This window comes from Haemaphysalis longicornis, unplaced genomic scaffold (assembly GCF_048455015.1).
Source record: "Haemaphysalis longicornis isolate Haplotype H1 unplaced genomic scaffold, Haemaphysalis longicornis Haplotype H1 scaffold_10, whole genome shotgun sequence".
NCBI lineage: Eukaryota > Metazoa > Arthropoda > Arachnida > Ixodida > Ixodidae > Haemaphysalis > Haemaphysalis longicornis.
This window is the reverse complement of record NW_027526204.1, coordinates 17961942-17984979: the sequence shown is the minus strand read 5'-3', so window position 1 is coordinate 17984979 and position 23038 is coordinate 17961942. Positions and strand designations below refer to the sequence as shown.

Here is a 23038-nt window from a genome sequence, read left to right as displayed (position 1 = left end):
TCAATTTGCCGATGCCGTATCGCAGCCAATCAAGGTGTTTATTAATCAAGGTGTTCCGCAGGGATCCATTTTAGGGCCGCTTCTTTTTCTTTTGTATATTAATGACTTACCTAGTTGCCTTAACAGTTCTGATTGCATTCTTTACGCTGATGACACGACTATTTTTGCCGGTGATAAGAATCTTAACAACTTAACGACGCGACTTAAAGGGACACTGAAGTGATATGTAAACATAGCGGGATTACTAGCGCAAATTGTAGTCCGGAGTCCCCAGGCCATGTTTCCACCACTCTAGGCGCGTTTACGCGATTTTATTTAGTAGAAAACCTAATTCGAAAACGCTGTCCTCCTCTCTTTACGCTCGCCCATTTTCTGTGGCGTTTTCGTGTGACGTCAGGAGGGGATGAGCTGGCAATTGGCTGCGCCACGGCTGCGCTACTGCACGGCTCCCCGGCCGACAGAGTCAGTCGGCCCAGCGTTTCGTCCGCCGGCCGCCGGCGGGTCGTCGCAATCAAGGAGGTTAAAAAAAATTGCTTGGTCGCAATTCGTTCGCTTAGTTGAAACGAAGCCAGGACACGTTTGTGAATGGAAGAATGTGCCTTTCTTTACTTGGTTTGTTTGTACACTGTATCTAGCTCCAAGTCAAGGTCGCTTCACACAAGCGCTGCACATGCGACGCTTCGCTGACTGGTACGCCAGTAGGAAAATATAAGGCCTCTTGAAGGCGGGAGAAGAGTCCGCGAAGTCAATATAGGTACTAAGCAAATAAAAGCAACTGATATTTTTACCGTACGGCGTAAAACTAGGGCGCGGAAAGCACTTTTTTGCGCTGGGCGAACAAGCACAGCGGTCAGCAGCACGACTACGCATCTGCGAACGCTTTTCCGTCTACGAAATGCAATTGCTAGACGTGAGCTACTGTGGAAACAAGCGCGACGCTTACTGCACGATCGCAGTACAACAAATAGTCACCTAAGCGGCTTGAAATGCCAAAACTAAATAAAAGTGTAAACCGGTTCTACAATATATATCCTATATTAGCAAGGCATTCGCGTCCCGCTCCGTAGCCTAGCAGTCAGGGGCGCTAGGAATTCACCGTAAATGTTTTGCGAGTCACGAGTTCGAATCCCCGTGGGTACGTGCTTTTTTTTTTTTTGTAAGTTAACTTTTGTGTTTTCCGCCGATGTTTTCTATATTGAGTTCACCTTTTTTGGGGCCGCAACGTTCATGGCTACACGAACTAGTTCACAAAACGCGCGCAGGCTGGCACTGGCGCGCTAGCGAGTTCTCGTTGGCGTGCTGTTGCCATAAGCACCGACTGCTTGCAGGCAGTGGGCACAGGCCAGAATGAAGAGACCCTTGGCCTGGTGCGAACACGCTTTTTACGATACAGGCATGAGGGAGGCAAGCTCCAAATATGGGGGAAAAGCGCATGACATTTGGGCGTCTGCGGGTACGCGGAGGGCGTTCATGCACTGCGTAGGTCTCGGCTAGTGAATGCTACGACTACAAGCCGTCCTGGGAGGCTTATCTTGTGCATTTTACAGCCGACAACATGGCAGAAGCGCGGTACGATGATTACTGAGATATTGAGAATGCCCACCCAACAAAGCCATTGGTTATGTTTTACAGAACCGAAACCGAAACCGAAACTTGTGTGATTGCTAACCTTGGGCATCGTCCAATCACGGCGCCCCTCCTCTCAACGTCACAGCCTTAGTTGGTGCGGCCGCCGCAAACCGCGCATGGTAGTTTTTCTTCTTTCGCGCTTTGTAAAATAATTACCGATTTGTCAACCGGATAAACGATGAAAAGTGTGCTAATTTGAGCCAGTCTACGCAGTGCAAGCAAAAACGGGAGCTTGACAAATTCACTTCAGTGTCCCTTTAACGACGACCTGGTGAACATTGTGTCATGGTGTAAGGATAATGCGCTGCACATAAACGCCACAAAAACATGCTTCATGGTTTTTCATACCCATCATAAGCAAACCTTTTTAGTTCCGAGCATCATTCTAGATAACCGTGCCCCGGGGTGTTGTGTGACATTATCGCCGACTGTTTCTCAATGTCGTTTTTGCTACTATGCTCGGGCGATGTGGAAACCAATCCCGGTCCCCCAAAGACTCGCTCTGCCGAAATTATTGCACTTGAAAGTTTGCCCGATGACCCCGCTGAGCAGATGAACGTCGTGTTTCACCTACTTAAGGATCTGCAGTCCCGTTCCATACATGCGGCTAAGTGTCAGGCTGATTTGGAGGCTGGCCTTAAATCACTCCAAGCAGGACAAAAGAAAATTGAAGCCAGCATAGAAAACATCCAAACGCGTCTCTTGACAGTAGAAGAGAAAACTGAAGTGCTCGAGCGTATCGACGAGGATATAGCGACAGTAGTCACTAATCATGATTCCTTGCAGTCGCGTGTGGACGATCTTGAGGATAGATCTCGTCGAAATAACCGGATCTTTTATGGATTCCAGGACTCTCCCCGCGAGACTTGGGAGGAATCTGAATCGCTCGTGAAGGGGTCCTAACTAACGTTCTCCCCACTTTTCCGGACGACGCGTTCGAACGCGCTCATCGTTTAGGGTCGTTTTTTTCTACTAAATCCCGTCCAATAATTGTTAAATTCGCAAGCTTTAAAACAAAAGACCAAGCACTTTCTGCACGCAAGAAACTTAAAGAAAATGACATAACGGTGTCCGAAGATTTCTGCCCTGCAACGCGGGAAATTCGTAACAAACTAACTGCGTTTGCGAAAAATCAACCTGGCGAACCACTCTTTCACCTTCGATACAAAACACTCGTTATTAACAAGACGCACTACATCTACAATAAGGCTACTAATGAAATATCCGAAGACGTACGACGACCCTCAATCACTAACGATCAGCGTCGCTTGAACCCGCGCGCTACTACGTCCTCGTAGGGGCGCGTGAGGGGAAGTGGTCAGGACCTGTCGCGTGTATCAGTTCTTTTCACTAACATTCGTAGTATCCTCAACAAGCGTGACTCAGTAACATCGGCAGTTGAGACAATTAAAACAGCCTTTTTAGTATTAACTGAGAGGTGGCTACGGCCGCACATTTCAGATCATGAATTATCTGCGGTCACAACGAAAACGCAGATCATGAAATAAAAACATTCCATCACAATGTATTCATGTGCAAAGAAACCTAGAAATAATTTCGGCTATCATCGAACTAACTTCCCAAAAGCTTATCATCGGTGTTTGCTACCGTCCACCCCATAATACTCCTACATTTATAAATGAGCTACACGATGTTATCAACCTGGTTTGCACGCGTCATACTAATATTCCGTTGTTCCTACTTGGTGACTTTAACATTCCAAACATATCTTGGGAAAATGAACCGCCCACATTGCAGCCTTTTTCAACCTTTGCTAATGACTTCTTCAACACGTGTTCAGTTTTTTCTTTATCACATGGGCCATTGAACTAGATTAACAAACATGCCATGTCCCTTGTTAAAAAAATTGGTTTTGGTATACGTGTATTAATCAAATCTCGCCATTATTTCCAGCAGCATGTTATTCTGTCACTGTATTAAGCTTTCATACACAGCCACCTCACATACTGCCTATCTTCCTGGGGAAACACGTACGAAACTCACATGTCTCACCTTGAACACTTGCAAAACCAAGCAGTACGCCTGATTACATTCAATCCTGTCCAGACATCTGCCCTCCTAATCTACCGGAATCTGAACATTCTTCCGCTCATATACTCACTACAGTTAAAGCTCGGCCTTCTAATTCATCGAATTCGAAATAAAGGTACTGCCGTTAATAATATTTCTGCCCCACAATAACTAAACCCCAATATTACCAGATTCGCGGAACAAAAGAATATGCTACTACCAAAAGTGCGCACTAATTATGGGAAACAAACAGTCCTCTTTTCAGGAATAATTCTTTGGAATTCATTGCCCACAGACATCAAATTCATCAACTCTGAACGCTTATTTCATAACTGCTTAAAAAATCACTTGTGGTCAACCGTTTGCCGGTAATCAGTGACCAATACCTTAATTTATTACATCTAACCCGTTTTTTGAATATATCTGTTTAATTATGTTCTATTGATGTTTGTTTGTTCTTTGCCAAATATCGCTTCACTGATCTCTGTAACGCTCTACCTGCCTGTGTGTGCTTTTGTTTTGTACTCAGCACAGGAGGTCCCCTCGACAGTGTAAACTCTGGGACCTCCTTCTGTAATAATAATTGCCATTGTTCTTCTCCTGCATGCAAATATTTTTCAATAAAACCTGAAACCTGAAACCTGAAACCTTAAGGGTCGAACGCATGAGCGGAAACGCACGCGTCCCTTCACACGTCTCCGCCCGAGAGCTGGTTTTGCTGCCGGTTACCTCAGCTGAATATTACCTCAAAACATTAGAAACAAACTGAAACAATTGCAATAATCTTGCCGACGTCACCTTGCTAAAATTTGCTTCTGTACCCTTACATCTTAATCATCATCATCATCATCCTGCCATTGACTTCCAACCGTTCCTGTCCTGCGGGGCTCGAGTCCACAGTTTTCCCTATTTCATCCCTCCACCAGGTTAATGACCTTGCCCATCTATACCCGTCTCTTGGTATACACTCTCTTACCCTCATTGTCCACTGGTGGTAGCAGCTGCGCCTCACTACTTGGCCAGCCCAAGTCCATTTCTTATTCTTTATTTGAAATCAACTGTGACATGCTTTACTCTAGTTTATTCTCTCATACACGTATCTCGTTTCTTGTCCCTGGATGTTATTCCTAGCATTATTTGTTCCATGGGCCATTGAGCCGACATACTTTTGCTGTGTGGTTGCTCAGTAAAGCTCCGAGTTTCAGCTAGGTATGTCATCACCGGCCGTATATATTGGTTGTAGATATTTCTTTTCAGTGACAGACGCAGCTTACTTAATTATTAGGGAGTGCTTGTCGAGTGCTCCCCGGCCCGTATCTATTCTGCGCCGGAGTTCTCTCTCGTGGTTAGGGACAGCAGGTAGTTATATTCTCTTATTTCAAGCATTTAGTTTTCTAAGCTGAAGAAGACGCGCTTGGGATGCTTATTCCTCAATTGTTTAGATTTATTCATATTTGTTTTCACCCCATGGCCGTGCTTTCTGGTCGAAGCTCCTCAAGCATTGTTTGCAGGTGTTCCGCAGCCTCATTCAGAAAGACTATGTTGTCCGCAAACCTCCAATGGCTCAAGTTTTCTCCGGTTGTCCTTAATCCTATGTTCTCCCGGTCAAGCTGTCTAAACAACCCCTCCGGACATTCTGTGAATACTTTAGGAGAGATGGTACCTCCCTGGCTTACTGCCGCTCAGATCAGGAATTTATCGCTTTGCTTGTGGAGGGCTATCCTGTCCCTTGAATTCCTTATATATGTCTTCCGGAAGTCTTATGTAGGTTTTCTCTCTTTCCTGGTCTTTCATTGTTTTTAAAACGGTTGCGGTGAATGCGGAATAAAACGCTATCTCGTTATCTATGTATGTGTAACGACTGGGCTGACCAGGAGGCAAAGACGATTTCTGCAAATGCAGATGTTGTACGTCTGCCCTTCGCAAGGACGGACACGACCGCCCTTCTGTCTACCATTCTCGCCACGCCTCGGCGAGTCACTGGCCCCACCCTGACAATCGTCATAGAAGACTACACCGCCTAGACCCCGACTGCAAGTTTCGGTTACCTCCTGGTATTCAGCGAAACTACGCCACGCTGTTTCACCGACTACGGCTTGGTGTAGCCTTTACCCGTCGCTAAAAGCACCTCATTGGCTTTACGAGTGACCCTGACTGTGAGGCATGCCATGTACGAGAGACTATCTCACATGTTCTCTGCCACTGTCCACGCTATGCGCATCCTCGAGAACAATTAGCGAGAACATTGGCCCGTTTGGACTGTCGTGTGGTGCCGGAGGAAGTGCTGCTGGTACCTTGGCAAGACGCGAAGCGTTCCCACAAGGCATTTAAAGCTGTGCTGACATTTCTGCGCAGCAGCGGCCTCTCAGAAATATTGTAGTTGAGGCCCGACCGGCTTAAATTTAACACATGCACAGTATCGGTATAGGCGTCTTCTATGCATAGCCATTTAATTATTTCTCCGCCATCTTCATCTCTCTCGTCCTCTATCCACGCTTTTTCCTCCCCCTTCCCATCCCACACACAGAATATCTGGCCAGATATACTATCATCAGGCCGACCTTTCTGTGTTTTTTCATTTCAATAAAACTCCTCTCTCTAATATGGCGGGGTTTGGTGCACTCTGCTGATTTTGCTATCACTTGATTGACGACATCGATGTGATCCATGGTTCAGTGCCCTTTCCTAAACCCAGCCAGCTCTCTGGGCTGATGGGAATCCAGGCTGTCACCTGTGCGGCTAACTGTAACTTTGGTATACAACTTGTAAACATCTGAGAGTAGGCTGATGGGTCTGTAATTCGAAGTCCTTGGGAACTCCCTTTTTATGAATCAAAATAATGTGGGCGTTTTTCTGGGCCATGGGCACTTTTTCAGCCTTCAAGCCTTCAGGAGACGGCACAGCAAGCTTTTCGAGTAAAATATCCCCTCCCCCCTTCAAAATATCTGTGGTTATGCCGTCGTCACCTGCAGCTTTGTCTATTTTTATGCCCTTGTGAGCCTTCCGAACTTCCTCTTAAGTTACTACTAGGACATCGCAAGTTGCGATTGTGTTCTCAGTAGTTTCCCTTGTCTAACGCCACTCGCATCAATATGGCAAGCTGGGCGAGTTGGTATTGGTTCATGGTAATAGAAAATAACCAGCGCAAGAAAGACGAGGACGAGGAAGGTAACAGACACAGCGCCACGCTGTGTCTGTTACCTTCTTCATCCTCGTCTTTCTTGCTCTGGTTATTTTCTATCACCACGCCACTCGCATACAGCCTGGTGTAGAATCGTTCTCCTGCCTTAATTATTGTCGTCCAAGTTGTGCCTAATGTTTCCCTGCTCATCTCTGAGTCCGTGTATTCTGTCTTTGCCGATGGCCAGCTTTCTCTCAGTTGCTTTCTATCTGCCCCGTATTTGCAGCGTTTCTTTAATCACTGGCATGGTACATGCACGATTGTCTATTGTTTTATTTCTGTTAATCATCTTTGACAGTTCGGCTGATTCATTCCGGTCCACCGTACCTGACGCTTTCATATTCTTATGTTTGGCAAATAGTTTCTTAGTTTTCTTAGTTTTTCCAGTTCGTTCCCTCCATGTTGCTTTTACCACAGCTTCTGCTGATTCGCATAGTGCCGATGTTAGGTTCTCATTTACCCAGTCTACACTGACCTCGTTCAGCTCGTTCAAAGGCGCGAATTTGTTTTGTAGAGTTATTTTAAACTCCTGAGATCTGGCGCTGACTTACTCCATGCGGGGTTTCTTTGTATTCACAAGTTTCCTTCCTTCTTTTCTGAGATTTAGCGTTAGCTTGAATCTAACCAGATTGTGATCGCTACCCGCGAAACTTATTTGGCCCCTCTACGTCGTGCACGATAACTGGGCTGTTTCTTGGAATGATGTCAATTTTGTTTTTGGTTGTACCATTGGGTCTTCTCTATATCCCTTTCCTATTCCTTTGTTTGTAGAAGACTTTGTTCATCAGCCTAATGTTATATGTCTCTGCAAATCCTACCAGCGTATCACCTCGACTCTTGCGATTGGCTATTATGACATTTCCCACTGACCTTTCTCCCATTTGCTCATGCATCGTCTGGGCTCCTGGACACGCCGTTATCACCGGCAATGAAGCGGCTCATTCCACGGCTCACGATTTGGTACACCGAGCCATTGCCGACGGTGGCCAATATCTAGCCCCTCAAGATAAACCCCACCCACTGAGCGGCTACACAGAGATTCTTTCACATTACAAGCAAACTCGCCGCAGCCTCCCACCACCACACTGGCGCCTCTCCAGAGAAGAAGCTTCAACTTGGCGGCGTCTCCAAACAAATACCTACCAACATCCCACTCGCCTCCACCTCATCTTCCCCACCCAACAACCTTCCCTCTGCGCTTACTGTCCCCAGCCTGGCACCCTCTACCACATCATATGGGAGTGCCAACGAACTCCAGACTTGCCCCCCCTTTACAACCCAACCTTGGAGCAGTGGAGGGCTTCCCTGGCCAGCCCGGACCCGGATATCCAGCTTAAGTTGGTGACCCGAGCACGGACGGCCAGCCGAAGTCAAGGCATCCCGGACTAGGGACGCCTTCTATGGAGCGAGGCCCGCACATCAGCGGAGAAATACAAATATTTTTTCTCTCTCTCTCCACCTCTTCGTAAAAGCCCGCAATCACAATCGTGTACATTGTGGTTACCTTCTTCATTGCTGATTCAACATCCTCGTAGGACGTAGGATTGAACGTCTACGGCTTCCGCATTATAGCTGGTTGTTGGCGCATTCGTATGGACTGTCTTTAACCTGTATCGCGTGTTTAACATGATCACAACCGCCGGGACTCTCTGACTAATGCTGAAAAACTGCTGCCGGTTTCGTGGTATTTTTCCGTGAAATAAAACTCCCACACCGTGTTGTTCCTTCTCTTGGGGTCCACTGTAGCACAGAATACGCCCGCTAGTGAGCTCCAGGCACCTTTCTCCTCTTCTTCTAACTTCGCTTAACCCTATAATATACCACTTAATGTCCGAGAGCTCATCTTGTAGTACCGCTGAGCTTCCCTCACTTGACAGAGCGCGTGCGTTGAACAATACTAGGGTCAAGTTCCTGCACACTTACAGGAACACCGCTAGGTGACATGTTTCAATCTTCAGTGAAAGCTCAGTATATTGCATTTCAGAACGTGCGTATCACAATTATAACACCAAGATGCGCCCTGCCGCGTCCTCCTCCCCCCGCAAAAAAAATCGGAACGGGGTTCAGTTTAAGTGCGCAAGCCAGGAAGCATAAGCCAGTGATCACGCTTCAGAGAAGGGCGACACCCGGGGGATATGAGCCCGGTATTGCGCGCGAGGAGAGGAGAACAGCAGTGCGGTACGAATCTCTGGGAATGGGAGAAACAACGCACCCCTAGAAATGGAAATACCAAGGCAGTGGAATGAGCTTCGGAGGATGCTTTCCCGGTGGCTGGTGTAGTGTTGACGGGCCGGCCAGAAGATTCGATGAAAAGTTGACCAGATGGGCCAAACAGGCATTCGCCTCCACATTTTTTGGAAAGTTCGGACCATCACGCGACTCTCTGGTTCTATACATATAGAAAGCATCCTTTATACTAGAACTGCCACCTGGAACCGGCACTGAGGAACCTGTGTTCTATACTCTAATCATGAAGAATCCCTTGTGTACGCAGTAACCAGGCTAATTTCGCTTGCGCCAGACGAAAAACTTGAGAGGTTTGGTGCATTGTTGTAAGCGCGGTACTAAGCATATCATAACAATAATGAACACACGTAATGTTACACAGGATTCAGGTAGGCGGTACCTATGCTTAAAACTCTTTTAAGCTGCCATAGTTGGCATTCTTCGATTCATCTAGTTTCTTTTATGTCTTTTGTATCCCGAACTCATTGCCCTCAAGACGTCGCTTTTTGCACTCTGGGAATTCGGATGTAGGATGCGACAGCTGTAAATGTTAACCGGCAAAAATGAGGAATTGTTACTTTTCCCATCAATGAAAACAATTTGTAAGGCCTGCTCGCCCGTGAACGATGTCGCCTTTAAATTCTCCTGTTTGTTCTGAAGACGAAAATACTCTGACTGTATCGTAAACAATGTTTTTCATGTTTTTAAAGAGTAACGACCTGAACTGGCGCAGCGGGAACTTGAACCGTCAGGGTATAATTTGGGGAACTCAGCCTACCCCCTTGCAGTTGTGGCCTTGAATCGTTGGGTTTCATAAGCTCTTCTTGTACATTGCAAGGGCTTCAACTCACCATGTCCGGCCTTCAAGAGGTCAAAAAAGCGAACAGGGATGCCGGAGAGTAACATATGGCTGGCTTACCTTGAAATATTGTAGTGGAATAGGCAGTGCTTTAAATCCTATAAAGTCCTTTTCTCCTCTGCTTCAAACGACATGAACTCCGTAAACTGGAGTAAACGGATTCATTTACGACGCCGGAGTGATCCGCTTTACGTTGCCTTCTTTGCAGGGAGTTGTGGCTGCTTGTGCGGTTCAGATTGCTCTGTCTAGTTTATATGACCACAGCGGAGTCTGAACAATTATCAGGCATTCGCAGAACCCTTTGAGGGCCTTTTTGTACCGGAAACAGGCACGTCCGGTTTGAAAGCGATGCTATTTTAAAGCCGTATCGCCGACGTCAGCGCTTGGAAGGCCTTGCCGGAAGTTATGGCCGTCATGAAATACCGAATGTTTCGCTTCGTTTGCTTCTTACCAAATAGGGCTCACGAGTACAGTTATATTTGCTAGTGTGGAGGCGTTGCTATCCTTGCGTTCGAAAAGAAGCAACACCAGGCTTATGCTTCCTACAAAGACTTGGAACATCTAATAATTGAACACGGATTATCGTTAATAATGCGCCTATGGGTGCCACTGATGACATCAGCGGCAGTAGTCAGGCAATACTGTCGATAAACTATATTTTGGACGAGGGTTATGATAATTACTCCACGGGCAGTGCGAAGAACATTATTTGGGAATGAGCTTGCGGGGAAGCTCAACCTGAAGAGTAATGAATTAGGACGCGTAGTGACGCGGTGGCCTAATTACAGTCAAAGCTCAGGCCCAAACCCTTCCCCAATACATTTCGGTTAACATAAACAACCGAGTATGTTCGCATAATGTTTGGGTTCTTCTAAGGCTAAAAAAAGTTGCTTCTAGATAAGGGGTGCAGGTAGCCATATCGGCACCAAACAAACTAGAAAAAGTATGTACGTTAGTAGACAGAAAGAAACAAGGTAAGGAATCCGGTATACAAAAGTGCTCGGTTAATCACAAGAACAAATATTTGCCATACTGTGTTGCTGTTGTTTACAAAATCCCTTTGTCATGTGGTCTGTTTTATGTTGGCCAGACGGGCCGGTGCTTAAATGTGCGTATAAGAGAGCACTTTAATTGCTTGAAAGGCACACCCACATGTCATGTGTCGGATCATTGCCGTTCTTGTTCCTCGCGCGCCTGTCAGCCCCATTTCGATAAAATAGTTGTATTATTCCGTCATCACATTCAGCATAAGCGAGGGATTAGAGAGGCATTTAACATAACCACGCTTGGTGATAAGTGTGTGAGTCAGCCCTCTGTATGTCTGCACGAGAAAGAAGTGGCTTTCGTTGATTGTTGTCAAACGTCGAAGCAAGGGTAAATCGTTCCTGTTATCTCTTTCAGCGTTTGAGTGTGATTCTCACCATTGCACATGCGCAGTTTTGAATTTTTTATGTATAAATGTTTCTTCTTTTTCAATAAATCTCAGTTGATAGTTAGCGCTCGTCCTCTCCGGTTCTTTCCTTCGTGATCCCGTTTTAACGCGCTGTTTCCAACCATGTGGCGGCAAAACTGTGTTCCCTAATATGAACCGAATTTCAAATTACACAACGCCAAAGTTGTGCTTGGCAAAGCAGGCCAAGGTGCGCACCCAGCTGGCGTGTGCGAAATCGTTGTGCGTAAATCGAGTGGCCTCATCCGCAAGAACTAACGCTGGCGTCAACACCTGCTCAACCCTACTACGCCATCTAATATGAAATCCCCGGCAAGGAAGGGAAGCGAATCAAACCAAAGGATTGCCGGTGAAGCTAAAGAGAATGACTTGTGGCTTTGCGGCGACGCTGAATGAATCACAAAGTGACATAGGAAGGAAAGGGTACCAAGACAAGAAAAAAGCGGCTACAAAAGGGACGCGCCCACTGGCTGTACCGGATTCCTTATCCAGTGCGCTTCCTAAATAAGCTGTTCCAGTTGGCGCATTATCTACGAAAGGTGAGAGCTCTGGCCCGGAGCCTCAGTTGGCATTCAGCTTCTGAGAAAGCCCTGTGGCGTCATCATCCCCGACTAGGGCGGCCGCTTTTTTTTTATGGCGCGAGAAACAAAAATGGTCGTGTGGCCAGACGGTGCCGGACGTTAAAGATATCTGTAGGTATGACTGTAATGATTCTGTAGCCCTCCATTACGGCGCGCACCATGACACCAGCGCACGTTCAACGTGTGAAACCCGCTAATTTTGAATTTTGTAGAAGCAATAATACCAGTTATCCATAAGGCTTCTTATCCATAATCCAAATGCATTCGGCAATTTGCACTACAGCTTGACGGTTTCTTTTTAACGCAGGCAACAATGTCTGAAACGAGAATTTCTTTCCTCTTTTTTTTTTTGTCGTCGTTTATACCTTTCTGCTCTAAACATTTACACCTGCCTTCTATTGATCTTTGGAAACAAAGTGAATTTTGGGGTTTCACAGCGTTGGTATTGAGTCCGCCGTAGTGGAGGACTACACAATAATTTCAAACAGTTCAGGGCTTCGCCGGGCGCCGAAATCTCGTTCCACACTTCGTTGAGCCGTCCATGACGACTTTAAGCTTTTTTTCTGACTGTCTGGTAAGTCTCGAAGTTGGAAATCGAAATTAAACGGTTTACAGTCGCAGAAGCTTGATGCGGGAACGTTGGTACGTGACTCTTGACAGTATCTTTGGCGCTAGAAACAAGGACAGCCGAAGGGGAAACGCGTACAACACAGTACGAGCACACTGTTGTCTTACATGTTTTTTCTTCTTTCTTCCTAATTTTCTTGCGCCGCAGTTTCGATAAAGTGTTTTATAATACTTCAGTGAGCCCATCTACATGATAGCACAGTAAAAACCTTGTTTATTAGAACTGCAAAGGCACCTTAGCTCAGTTCTAATTAATGAACATTCGCACTAACGAACTTATGAACAAACGTCGCACAATGTGATTAGGGAGGAACAGACCATGACAGCAATTGAATGCTTCAAGGCGTGCGCGAGTGAAGACAGCCTTTTATCCTTGAAGGAGAAACACTGGCCGAGGTTGAGCAGTCTCGCGAGGCTCCTGGAGAGCAGTGCTGCGCATGCGCGAGGAGCAGGGACGTCACACGGCGCACACAACATTGCTCGCTGCCCGGCGTCTCTCACACACCCCACGCGCCCAGCGTCTTCGCCGACCTCCGTTCCACACGTGGTGACCCGGTCCACTTGATGATCATGCGAGGGGTGGCCGGGTGTGGAACCGATGGTTCTTTCGTCGCGACAACAACGGCGTGTGCCTGTAGAACCACCTTAGATCTGGGCCGATTTGTGACGCTGAGCCGGAGCCGCTTCATAAATACACATGTGTCACATATGCCTATACCGTGTGTGTCATTGAAGCAGCAGTAAGCCTGATAATCAAGTTAATCATAGACAACCAGGGCAGCTAAGAATAACCAGCCGAACCTTAGCTCACGCTACGTATATCCTGGCATTGCCGAGCTAAGCCACTGCTAATTTTTTTATCAACAAGCGAATGAAGCCCAAGGCCTTCCCGTTAGCTTCTTTAACTTGAACAGGAGGCGGGCGGCATTCCATCCGGCCGTTAATTTTGAGCAAGGGACACCTTCATGCTGTGTTCGCCCCCTCGTCGTGGTCATGGGCGCTGGCAGGTTGTATGCTTCTGACATCCGAAATGTCATTTGGCAGCCCCCCCCCCTCCTCCCCCCCCCTCCTCCCCCCCCCTCCCCTTCCCCACACACACACACACGTTGAACTCGTATCGACGTGGTACACAAAGAAACTTCGGAAACGTCCGCCAGGCGTGTTTTACGTTGCTTCTGCCCAATATAGCTTGTCTCCGTTTTTCTCGCCTTTCCGGACGCGGCGCAGCCTCGATGTTTAGGCTGGGGATGCGTTTCTCGGGCCATGGGCAACGTCTCAAGTTGCCGGCGTGGTGGTGCGCGTAGTTCGAAGTATCCGGGGCCGAAGCCACCCGCGTTCGAATTAAAGGGCTTTCTTGTACAGTAACAGCTCGTTAATTCCAACTCGATTAATTGGAACTTACGGTTAATTCGAGCTAACGCCCTGGTCCAGCCACAGCCCTGTATATTTTAATAGGAGAAAACTCTCGGTAATTAGAAGGCGTCGTTATCCGGAACGGTTATTTCGAACTTGGATCCCGTGGTTTCCATCGCTCCTGGGAGAAGAAGTCGGCCGAGAGTTATTACACTCATTTGCAATTCCAAACCAAGCCATAATTACTAGGGATGCATCGAGGATGCATGGAAGCAGCGTCGCGTCTGGATGTTGCAGCACGTTATATCTCAGCAGATGAGAATTCTGACGCTGCGGTGGAGTTTTTCCGCAAGTTCCCAGCAATGCTCGTGGAGTCGTGTCAGAAGAAACGCAAGCAAACGCATATCACCGATTACTTTTCATTTTATTGCTTTGACCCTGCCTGGTAAATAAACTTGTTCTCCCGCATAAACCGCATCTTTATTTCGTCATTACGGCTCACTGCTCACGCCTGTTTCGGGCGTATAACTGACTGCCCCCTTAATTTCGTTCCCTCTTCGAACTCTGTGAACATTATTAAATAAATAACTTGCCACAAACGCGTGCTGGCGCCTACTATTCGATAACGAGTCCAGAGGTGGCTTCTTTGTGTTCCACCCGCGCAATGTGGCAGGATGTCCATTCATTATAGCGCCCTCCTGCCAATTCGAAGTCCACTCAATTCGAGCCATTTTACGGTCCCCTCTGAGTTCGCATTAACGAGCTTTTACCGTATATGGATTCCTGTGGGAGCGTGGACGGAACAAATAGTGCAGGTTGAATTATCCATAAATTCAAATTATTGAAGTTCGAATAACGCGATTTCTCTCTACAGGTTTACAGGAGGGCGGGTTCTAAGTTTACCATACATGAGAGCGCAACACTGTGAGTTTCACGCATGAAAACGTCAAGATACAGTCCGAAAAAGCTCATGTGCGCATTGCGCTGCCTGTGGCTGTTTCCGTTTGTTTTGCAGAGTTACGTGTGCCGAGCCATAGCAGAGAAATTACGGAACACCAACGAGTGGAGGCCTTCACATTGGAAAGGATGTAGAGGTATTTTTTCTAGAACGTCAGAGTTTGTTTACGGTAAAGTCAGTTTAGTGAGATTCTACAACATCTGGCTCGTTTTGCTCGCGAAAGTGTGTGCGCCCGGCTTCGGTTCTGTTCTACTATAATTTATATCAGATTCCGTTTTTAGTGCATGATGACGTTTGTAAAATATGATGTTGTTTTGGAAGCATCCACCCGTACAGTCAACCCGTTGGTCTTTGTTACTACGCTCCCTTTATTTTAAAGCATGTACGCAAATTTAAAAAATGGGGGCCTGACGCGCCGGAGCTGCACGGAGGCTAGCGCCGCGTCGTAGTGCGGCGCTCCTGATTATTTTGACCACTTTTAACGTGCGCCAGAATCCCGACACACCGGCATTTTCTCTATTCGCCTACATTAGAACGGAGTCTGCAGGGATCGAAGCCGTGTTCTTGGTCACAGCAGCACAATGCCTCAGTCACGGAGCCACCGTCGTTGATTTTACATATGAACCAATCCTCCCGTTGTCGCATACTATTAGCTTCGCATGCTTTGAGGACCATCTGCCTCGGGACCCATCGAAGACATTTTGAGTGTGAACTGAAGGCCAGTGTTTAAAGGCGATGGCTCTCCGTACCCTGCTTAAGCAAGAGTGTTTGCCTGCTTCAAACTTGGATGGATATTATCTCACCCGTGATATGTCCAGCAAAAGTTGTTCTGCCGTTAAAAATACTCGTCTTGAGCAATTTATTAGTGCAGTGTTCCTAGCCGTTTTTTTCTGAACCGATGAGTGGCTTGCCATCGCTTTTTTTGGCAACAGTCAACTCTGCATCCATAAATTCATTGAAGTTTTGTGCAACCGCCCCAAAGACGGTGTTGAAGCCCTGTGTACAATCCTGCGGCAATAATCTGGAGGTTCATAAGGACTCCCCATTGGAGAGACATATTCATACCACTCAGACACAACGCCCATAACATAAAAAAAATATTAGCAGTGGCTTAGCTCGGCTATGCCAGGATAAACGTATCGTGAGCTAAGGTTCTTCATAGCTTTCCTGGTTGTCTAGGATTAGGTTCGTTATCATGCTTACTACTGATTTAATGACACACACACGCGGTATACGCATTATGTGACACACGTGTATTTAACAAGTGGCTCCGGCGCAGCGTAACCAATCGCCCCAGAGCTAAGCTGGCTCCCGCGTGATCATCAGTGGATCGGGCCGCCACGTGCGGAACGGAGGTCGGCGAAGACGCTGGGCGCGTGGTGTGTGTGAAACACGCCGGGCAGCGAGCAACGTTCTGTGCGCCGTGTGAGGTCAATGCTCTCCAGGAGCCACGAGAAATTGCTCAGCCTCGGCCAGTGTAGCTCGCGCTACAAAAACCAGCCAAACAGAGCCCGTGGAGCTATTACAGTTACTGTGGCTATCGACACCATGGGGTGCGCGTAAGTCGTGACACTAAAGTCCTAAGCGCGCGAAATGCAGCAGTATACTGGATATTTTGTACGTCTCATACGGCTTGATTGTTCCCATTGCCCCTTCTCTTTGGCTGAGGCTGTATGCACGACGTTGTGCAATTTTACCTGGACGGGTGTACGCTCGAATTCCAAGTGAAGTGCCCAGACCGCTTCCTGCCCTCAAGCCTTTCTTTCTAGAAGGTGCTTGTGGGGGCTTCTTTGAGCCGTCAGTGGAGCTCTTCACCGTATCTGGCGCGCCGCATTACATGAAATCGGAAGTACGCTCTGCAGAAGGTGCATCATGCGTAAGCCGCGCTTTATTCGCTACGACGTACGATCGGGTAATCCTGAGCGAAATGAAAGAGTCTCGTAGTGGTCCGTCAATGGATTGGCGTTTTGATTTTACCAGGAGGGATTCGTTTTTGTAGCGTGAGCTACACTGTCCGAGGTTGAGCACTTTCGTGTGGCTCCCGAAGAGCCGTGCTGCGCATGAGCGAAGAGCAGAAACGCCTCCCGGCGTAAAGCTGGCGCGCCGGAGCCGCAGCCGTCGCGACTGGACTGGGCTGGACAGGATTGAATTCGATTAGATTGGATTAGATGATATTTTTTGGATTGGATTGGAAATCGTTTTAGGAGCAGTAAGCATGATAATCGGCTAACCTTAGAAAACGAGGAAACCTGAGAATAACCAGCTGAAACTTAGTTCACGCAACGTATATCGTGCCATAGCCGAGCTAAGCCACTGCTAATTTTAGGGGCTAAGCACCTTAGGGCTGAGGCTTGTCCGTCCGGCGTCCGTCCGGCGTCCGTGCTCACGGCACAGCTCCGTGTAAATCGAAACATCTGTGAACAAAAGGCTCACAAAAGGTTCGCAAGAACAAAATAAGAGGTTAACAAAAGGTTAGAGAGAGAGCGCGCGCGCTGCGGTGCAAATGCGTATATAAGCGCGTTCGAGACCACACATTCTCATTCTGCCATGGATGAAAACGAACGGTAGCTGCGGCATGCGGTGGCTCAGCGTCTAAGTAGACAACAAGCTACCCCGGAGGCGAGAGTTCGGGAAGCGGCGGCGAAACGGCAAAATCGCCAAGCGGACCCGGAGTTCCGTGGTCGGGAAGCAGCGCTCAACGGCAACGCCGACAACAAGCCACCGCGGAGTTCACACGCGTACACACGCGTTGTCACTCACGCGCACACACGCGTTGTCACTCATTTGCATGCGCGAGGGGCAATGCTACGGGTGGTTTACGGTAAGAACGATTCCCAGTGCTTCCCCCACTCGTCATGATTCACTTCGTGGAGATGCGTGAATTTTTTGTTTTTTGTTTTACTGAGGTACTGCTTCGCATGCACTGCTGTTTCCGTAGGGAAGTCTTCGTTAATTTCCTTTCAAGAACTGCCGGTTCCATGTAGCTACCAGGGGATGTATTACTGTGCTTCGACATTCGCGTTGAGCCGCCACCCTCAACCCGCCCACAGCACCCATGCTTACGCAAGCTGGGTCGCTCTTGGGGTGTCACGCCTCCCACGTGCTCTTGAAGCTCTGGTATTATGTATTCCCGGCAAAAACACCACAAAAATCCCGCCATCTCCACGAAGGAAATGATGATGAGAGGGGCGAACCTAAAATAGTTATCGGTAAAACCGTGAAACGTTCGCCAGCACATCATATAAAGACTCGACACGTCAAGCTTACCACCGCTCCGTCGACAAGCCCGACGACGACGTCGATGTTTGTGGTGATTATGTAGGGCTTGTTTGGGACGATGAGAATCTCCATGGGTAAGTTGGCGAATTCGGTGTGTGAAATTTTAGCCACCTTGGTCGTCGCCTTCTGCAGACCGTCTTGTGTCGCGTACCCCCGGTACGTGTCTTTACCTCGCAGGCGACGAACGACAACCTCTTCTTCCTCTCCTCCTTGTTGGGTAGCAACGAACGCGTTGAACGTTTTGACCTCTTCGGCCAATCTTTGGTTGGCCAATCCTTAGGGGGATCCTGCCACAATCATCATTTATGTGCCGGATACAGCAGCAACAAGGGACGGGACAGGGCCCGAGAAAGAGGAGCTTCGCCCCTAAAAACGTCTCCTACGGGGGCTGCATCGCGAGATACATTCGCGGTCATGCGTGCGGAAGATCCCAGGGTAGAATGCACAGTGAGAGCAGCTGGATTTCCTCTGTGTCCTGTACAAGTCATCCGACACAAGTAGTGCCCAACCTCTATCATTTAAAGTAGCACTCCGCAAGCTTGAGCCGGGGTAGGGATGCCTTCCTCAAAAAATGGCAAACCCTACTGATCTAAATGCCTAACTTCGATTAGTGCGCCGCGAACCTTCTTTGCTCCTGAAATTGTGCCGCTGCGGGTTGAAAAGAAGTCCCTTTGAGCAGTCTCAGGCTAGCCTTAGGAACCCTCAAAATGGCCTCCATGAGTGAAGGCATGAAAGGTTGCATTCAGTTATACCGTTAATATAATCCCTGAGCACTCTAGCTACGAACCTGAGTCTCTGAGTATCTGACCACAATGAGCATGAGCTACGAGTAGGCCAAGAACGCCGTACTGAATTCGTACGAAGACAACTTTTAAATTATTCTATCTAAACGGCGACGTCGAGCCTCTAACGGGTCTCGCGCTGTTCCAGACATAAGTGTGACTCGTCCTCCCCCAAAGACGTGGCCGCACTGTGATTCTGAAGCCAGCGTATTCTGCTAAATTATCATGCACTTCAACCCTATAGCACAGTAAGGCAGACTGTATGCTGAGTGACCCGACGGGGTCTTGCATTTGCGGGCAAGTTGGATGGTAAACCGTCTTGCGACCGCTTCATGACAAACTTCTGCTACTGAACCCGTAGTGAAGATAGGACCTTCAGAGATATGCATATACCGGTCCGCACTCACGAGATGAAGCACCTTTGTGCCAGCTGTTTTAATTTCCAGGCTTTTTTAAGGCATCGTTGTGTGGTTATTATAATTGTGATGTTACCATGCTATCTTGCGTTGGTCCACAAAAGCACTCAGAGTTTAAAAGGCGAGCAAGAAATGGCCTTAGCACGTGTGACTCCACTGAAGTTGAGAAAGATTCTACCATTTCAATATCATGTGCTGTTCGCCTTCACCTTCTTCTGCTGCGTGACCAGGAATTATGCTGTGGGAGAGAATCCATTGAAATGTAATTTGTTTTGTTTAGCCCAAGGACGCCAATTCTATTCCCGGCCCCGGCGGCAGCGTTTCTCGTAAAGGCGAAAAGCGAAACCGCACTCCGCGGGTCAAGATCCCGGTGCAGGTTAAAGATTTTCAGCTGGTCAAAATCATTCCAGAGCCTTTCGTTGCAACCAAGCACATGGTCCCAACAAAAGCAGTGTCACTTTCAACTGTATCTTAGCTCATTTCGGCTTGCGACATTCCGTCCCCAGATGGGTACAAGCACCAAATATCTTGTATGCACCATGCGCAATCTACTCGTTTGCTCGTAGCACTTTTTGCGTACTTTTGAACAAATGGTAAAGACAGTCAGCTCTTCTGCCGCAGTGGCCGAATGGATGCTCACTCCACATCGCAGGTTTTGGAGTGAGAGACCTACGTTCGAGTCTCAGCAATGCTAATGTTTTTTTGCAACATCTGGGATGTTTCTCTGTAAAATGTACTCTCAGATCAATCCTGGCGCACATGCTGCAAATAAGGGTAATATAGCATGTTTCAGGCGGGTTTAGGAGGAGTCACAATATATGAACACATATTTTTAACGCTCTGCACCACTGAGGAAGTGCCAGGTTTGAACCTATGACAGGACGCAATATCCCTCGCGGGTGTGTGCCAAACATTGACCCTTCCGCCATCATCGTCGTGCGCTCTTCTCGGTCGCGATGGGCGAAGCAACTGGAACTGGCCGCTTTGCGCAAATTCTGGCCAGAATCCGCCCTTTAAGGTCGCCATCTTTGAGTGACGTCGAGGCCCTGGTGTCGCAGTCCTTTCCTGCGCTCCCGTCAGCGACACAGATTGGGAATGTCAACACGGCGCCCGGCACCCAGGCAGCCAATAACCAGGCCGTCAACAACGAGGAGGCCTCCAATAATCAGAACAGCGACAGCCGGTCGCGAATCATCGAGCTTGTACGGATGCCTCCTTCCGCGGAAATAATAAGTGAGTTCTAGCGATGTCTGGCTTTTTTTCCAGTAGATTTTTCGCTGGAGGAGCTTTTACCGCCATTAAATCCGGCAGTGCAGTTGTAAGCACAGTTCCTCGGCTCTCAGCCTATAGTGACTTCTCTCTATTCCCAACCTACTGGCTATTTACTTTATATCGACAACTTCTGACAGTGTTCTAAGGTGGTCGTTTTGTCGGCTGGTTTGGGGTCATGTGTATCTGAGAGTGAAACCTTAACTTTCTCGTCACGGTATTCGTTAGGAGAGTTTTCCATGCCGAATTTATCATGAAAGTACAGTAAACAGTCCCTCCACCTAACAGTCCCGTTAAACCCCAAACCAAATGCGCCCTTGGCGTACTTTACCCTCAACTAACACCCACTGCTTTCTGTTGAAGCCCCAGAGTAAATATAACATTCATCCTCAAGGCGTACATATACTCAATAGCTACAGAATTCAAGCAATTGGTGAGAGCAATCTCGCTCTTCTTTTCCCCTTTTATATCTCAAGCACATTTCTTTTGTTTTTCTGTCAGCCCGACATTATTGTTGTGAAGCCGCGGTTGCACGGATCTCTTTCTGCTTGCATTACGGTACATGTTTTCTTCCTTTTCACACCGTATACTGTTGGCGCTATTCATGGTTTTTTTGCTTCTTTGCACGCTGCAAAGGCGCTAACACGACGGATTCATAGGCGGTCGCCCTTCGCATGGTTGCGGCTAATTTTGATGCGACAGCTTTACTATCAGAATGAATATCCCAACTTTTCCAAACGCATACCGAAGTAACAACATTTTTGCTCGTTATTTTTCTTCCCTTTCGTCCCAGCGCCACATCCTGGGAACGCCGCTGACACGGGCGCCCGTGACACGTGGAGGAGTAACCTCCTGCGCGATTTTCTGCCACTGATGACGAAAGAAGTGTTCTGCGGGGTCTTCATCCTGTGTGCACTTGGCCTAATGGTCGGGGTGCTGATCCACCTCAACTGGCACTGACGCCGACCCGGAGCTTAAGCCACCACGCTCTCCTTGCTCCGTGTGAAGTCATGCGTCTTCCAGGAGCAACGCTTCTCCATTTGGCCTCAATTTGGTTGTACGATGAGAATGATCAAGCACAAATGGCGCGCACCTGTGCACGCGCGAAACTGAGCCTTGCTTGTCTATGCTGACAAACTTGTAAATTAAACCATTTGGTTCCAGCTACGAGCAAACGTACTTACTTTTAATAACCTAGCGATCAAATCCTGGCACAGCTATAAAGAGGCTCCTTCATAAAGCATGGTATTTGTGTCACTCCTCGGAATAAAGGTTGCTCAGAGTGAATTTATTGTTGATTCAAATCTTATACGTATACAAGAAGTACAACCGGTACATTTAATGAAGAAAATTTGGAAGTTCATTTTGTATAAAGGCTCTAAGGATGAGTTTAACGAGAGCTCTTAATTACATTACGGAACAAGTGGACAATTCCCGATGTTCCACCATCGACGATGATCAGGGAGTGGCTCACGTGCAGCCTGTGCGCGCTCTGCGATAGCCGCTATGTAAATAGTGTAAAAACATCGTCCGCATTTTATGGTTCACGTCCTGCGCCGCGTAACATGTTTCGTAGAGTGGTGCGGGTTCATCTCCGTCCCGGCCCCAGCTGCGTCGTCCTCATCGGCATCGCCACGTAACAATATTATGCGTTAGGCTGTGTCTAGCGTTCCGCCCAGACGGAACGGCAACTGTCACTAAAGTTCCGTTCAGAGGAAACACAACTGGCGTTAAGAGCAGTCTTTCTTGATTTTTACCTAACCGGCCAAACCGCTACCGCTCACTGACTAGCCAGAATCACTGATAATTATTAATCATTATTAATAAGTACAGATACAGATCCGGACGGATCTCAAAGCCGCCACCCGACGCCCGCTTCACAATAATTAAGCGAGAGCAGTCGGTCTTGATTTTTACCCAACCGGCCAAACCGCTTCCGCTCGCTGACTAGCCAGAGTCACTGTTAATTATTAATCACTGGTAATAATTACAGGAGATCGGGCGTAACTGGTGATGGCTACGTCGGCCTTAGCTCCAGTGAGCGGGAGCGGTTCGTCTGCTTGAGTAAAAAATCAAGACCGACTGCTCTCATAGCGTGAATTGCAAAGCGGGCGTGAAGCATATCTATTACAAAACGCTAACCACGACAGCAAAAAAAAAAAAAAAGCTGCAAGAATCGAACCAGGGACTACGGCGTCCGTACACCGCGGCGGAACCGCTACACCAAATCCCAGGACGAGAAGTGGCGGCTAATCGGCTGGTTTTGATTTGGCGTTCAGTCTGGTCGGAACTTTAGCAGTTTTTAGCGTTCCGTCTGGACGGAACGCTAGACACTTCCTATGCGTTATACCCCTATCCCACGGAAACTTTCAATCCGGATTGAAGCCAAGCGCGATT

The 23038-nt window shown here is 47.8% G+C and overlaps 1 protein-coding gene across 3 annotated transcripts in view; it reads right to left on the bottom strand.

The window, feature by feature from the left end:
• The window catches only part of LOC144157629 (dermonecrotic toxin SPH-like), a 31013-nt gene extending 20813 nt beyond the window's left edge, over positions 1 to 10200 (bottom strand). For 2 of the 3 annotated variants that reach the window (XM_077688454.1, XM_077688455.1), the window contains exon 1: positions 9987 to 10200. The gene's annotated coding sequence lies outside the window, so the exon portion shown is untranslated. The remainder of the gene's footprint in view (positions 1 to 9986) is intronic. The other variant, XM_077688456.1, reaches the window with a different exon arrangement.
• Between the last annotated feature and the right edge of the window lie 12838 nt (positions 10201 to 23038).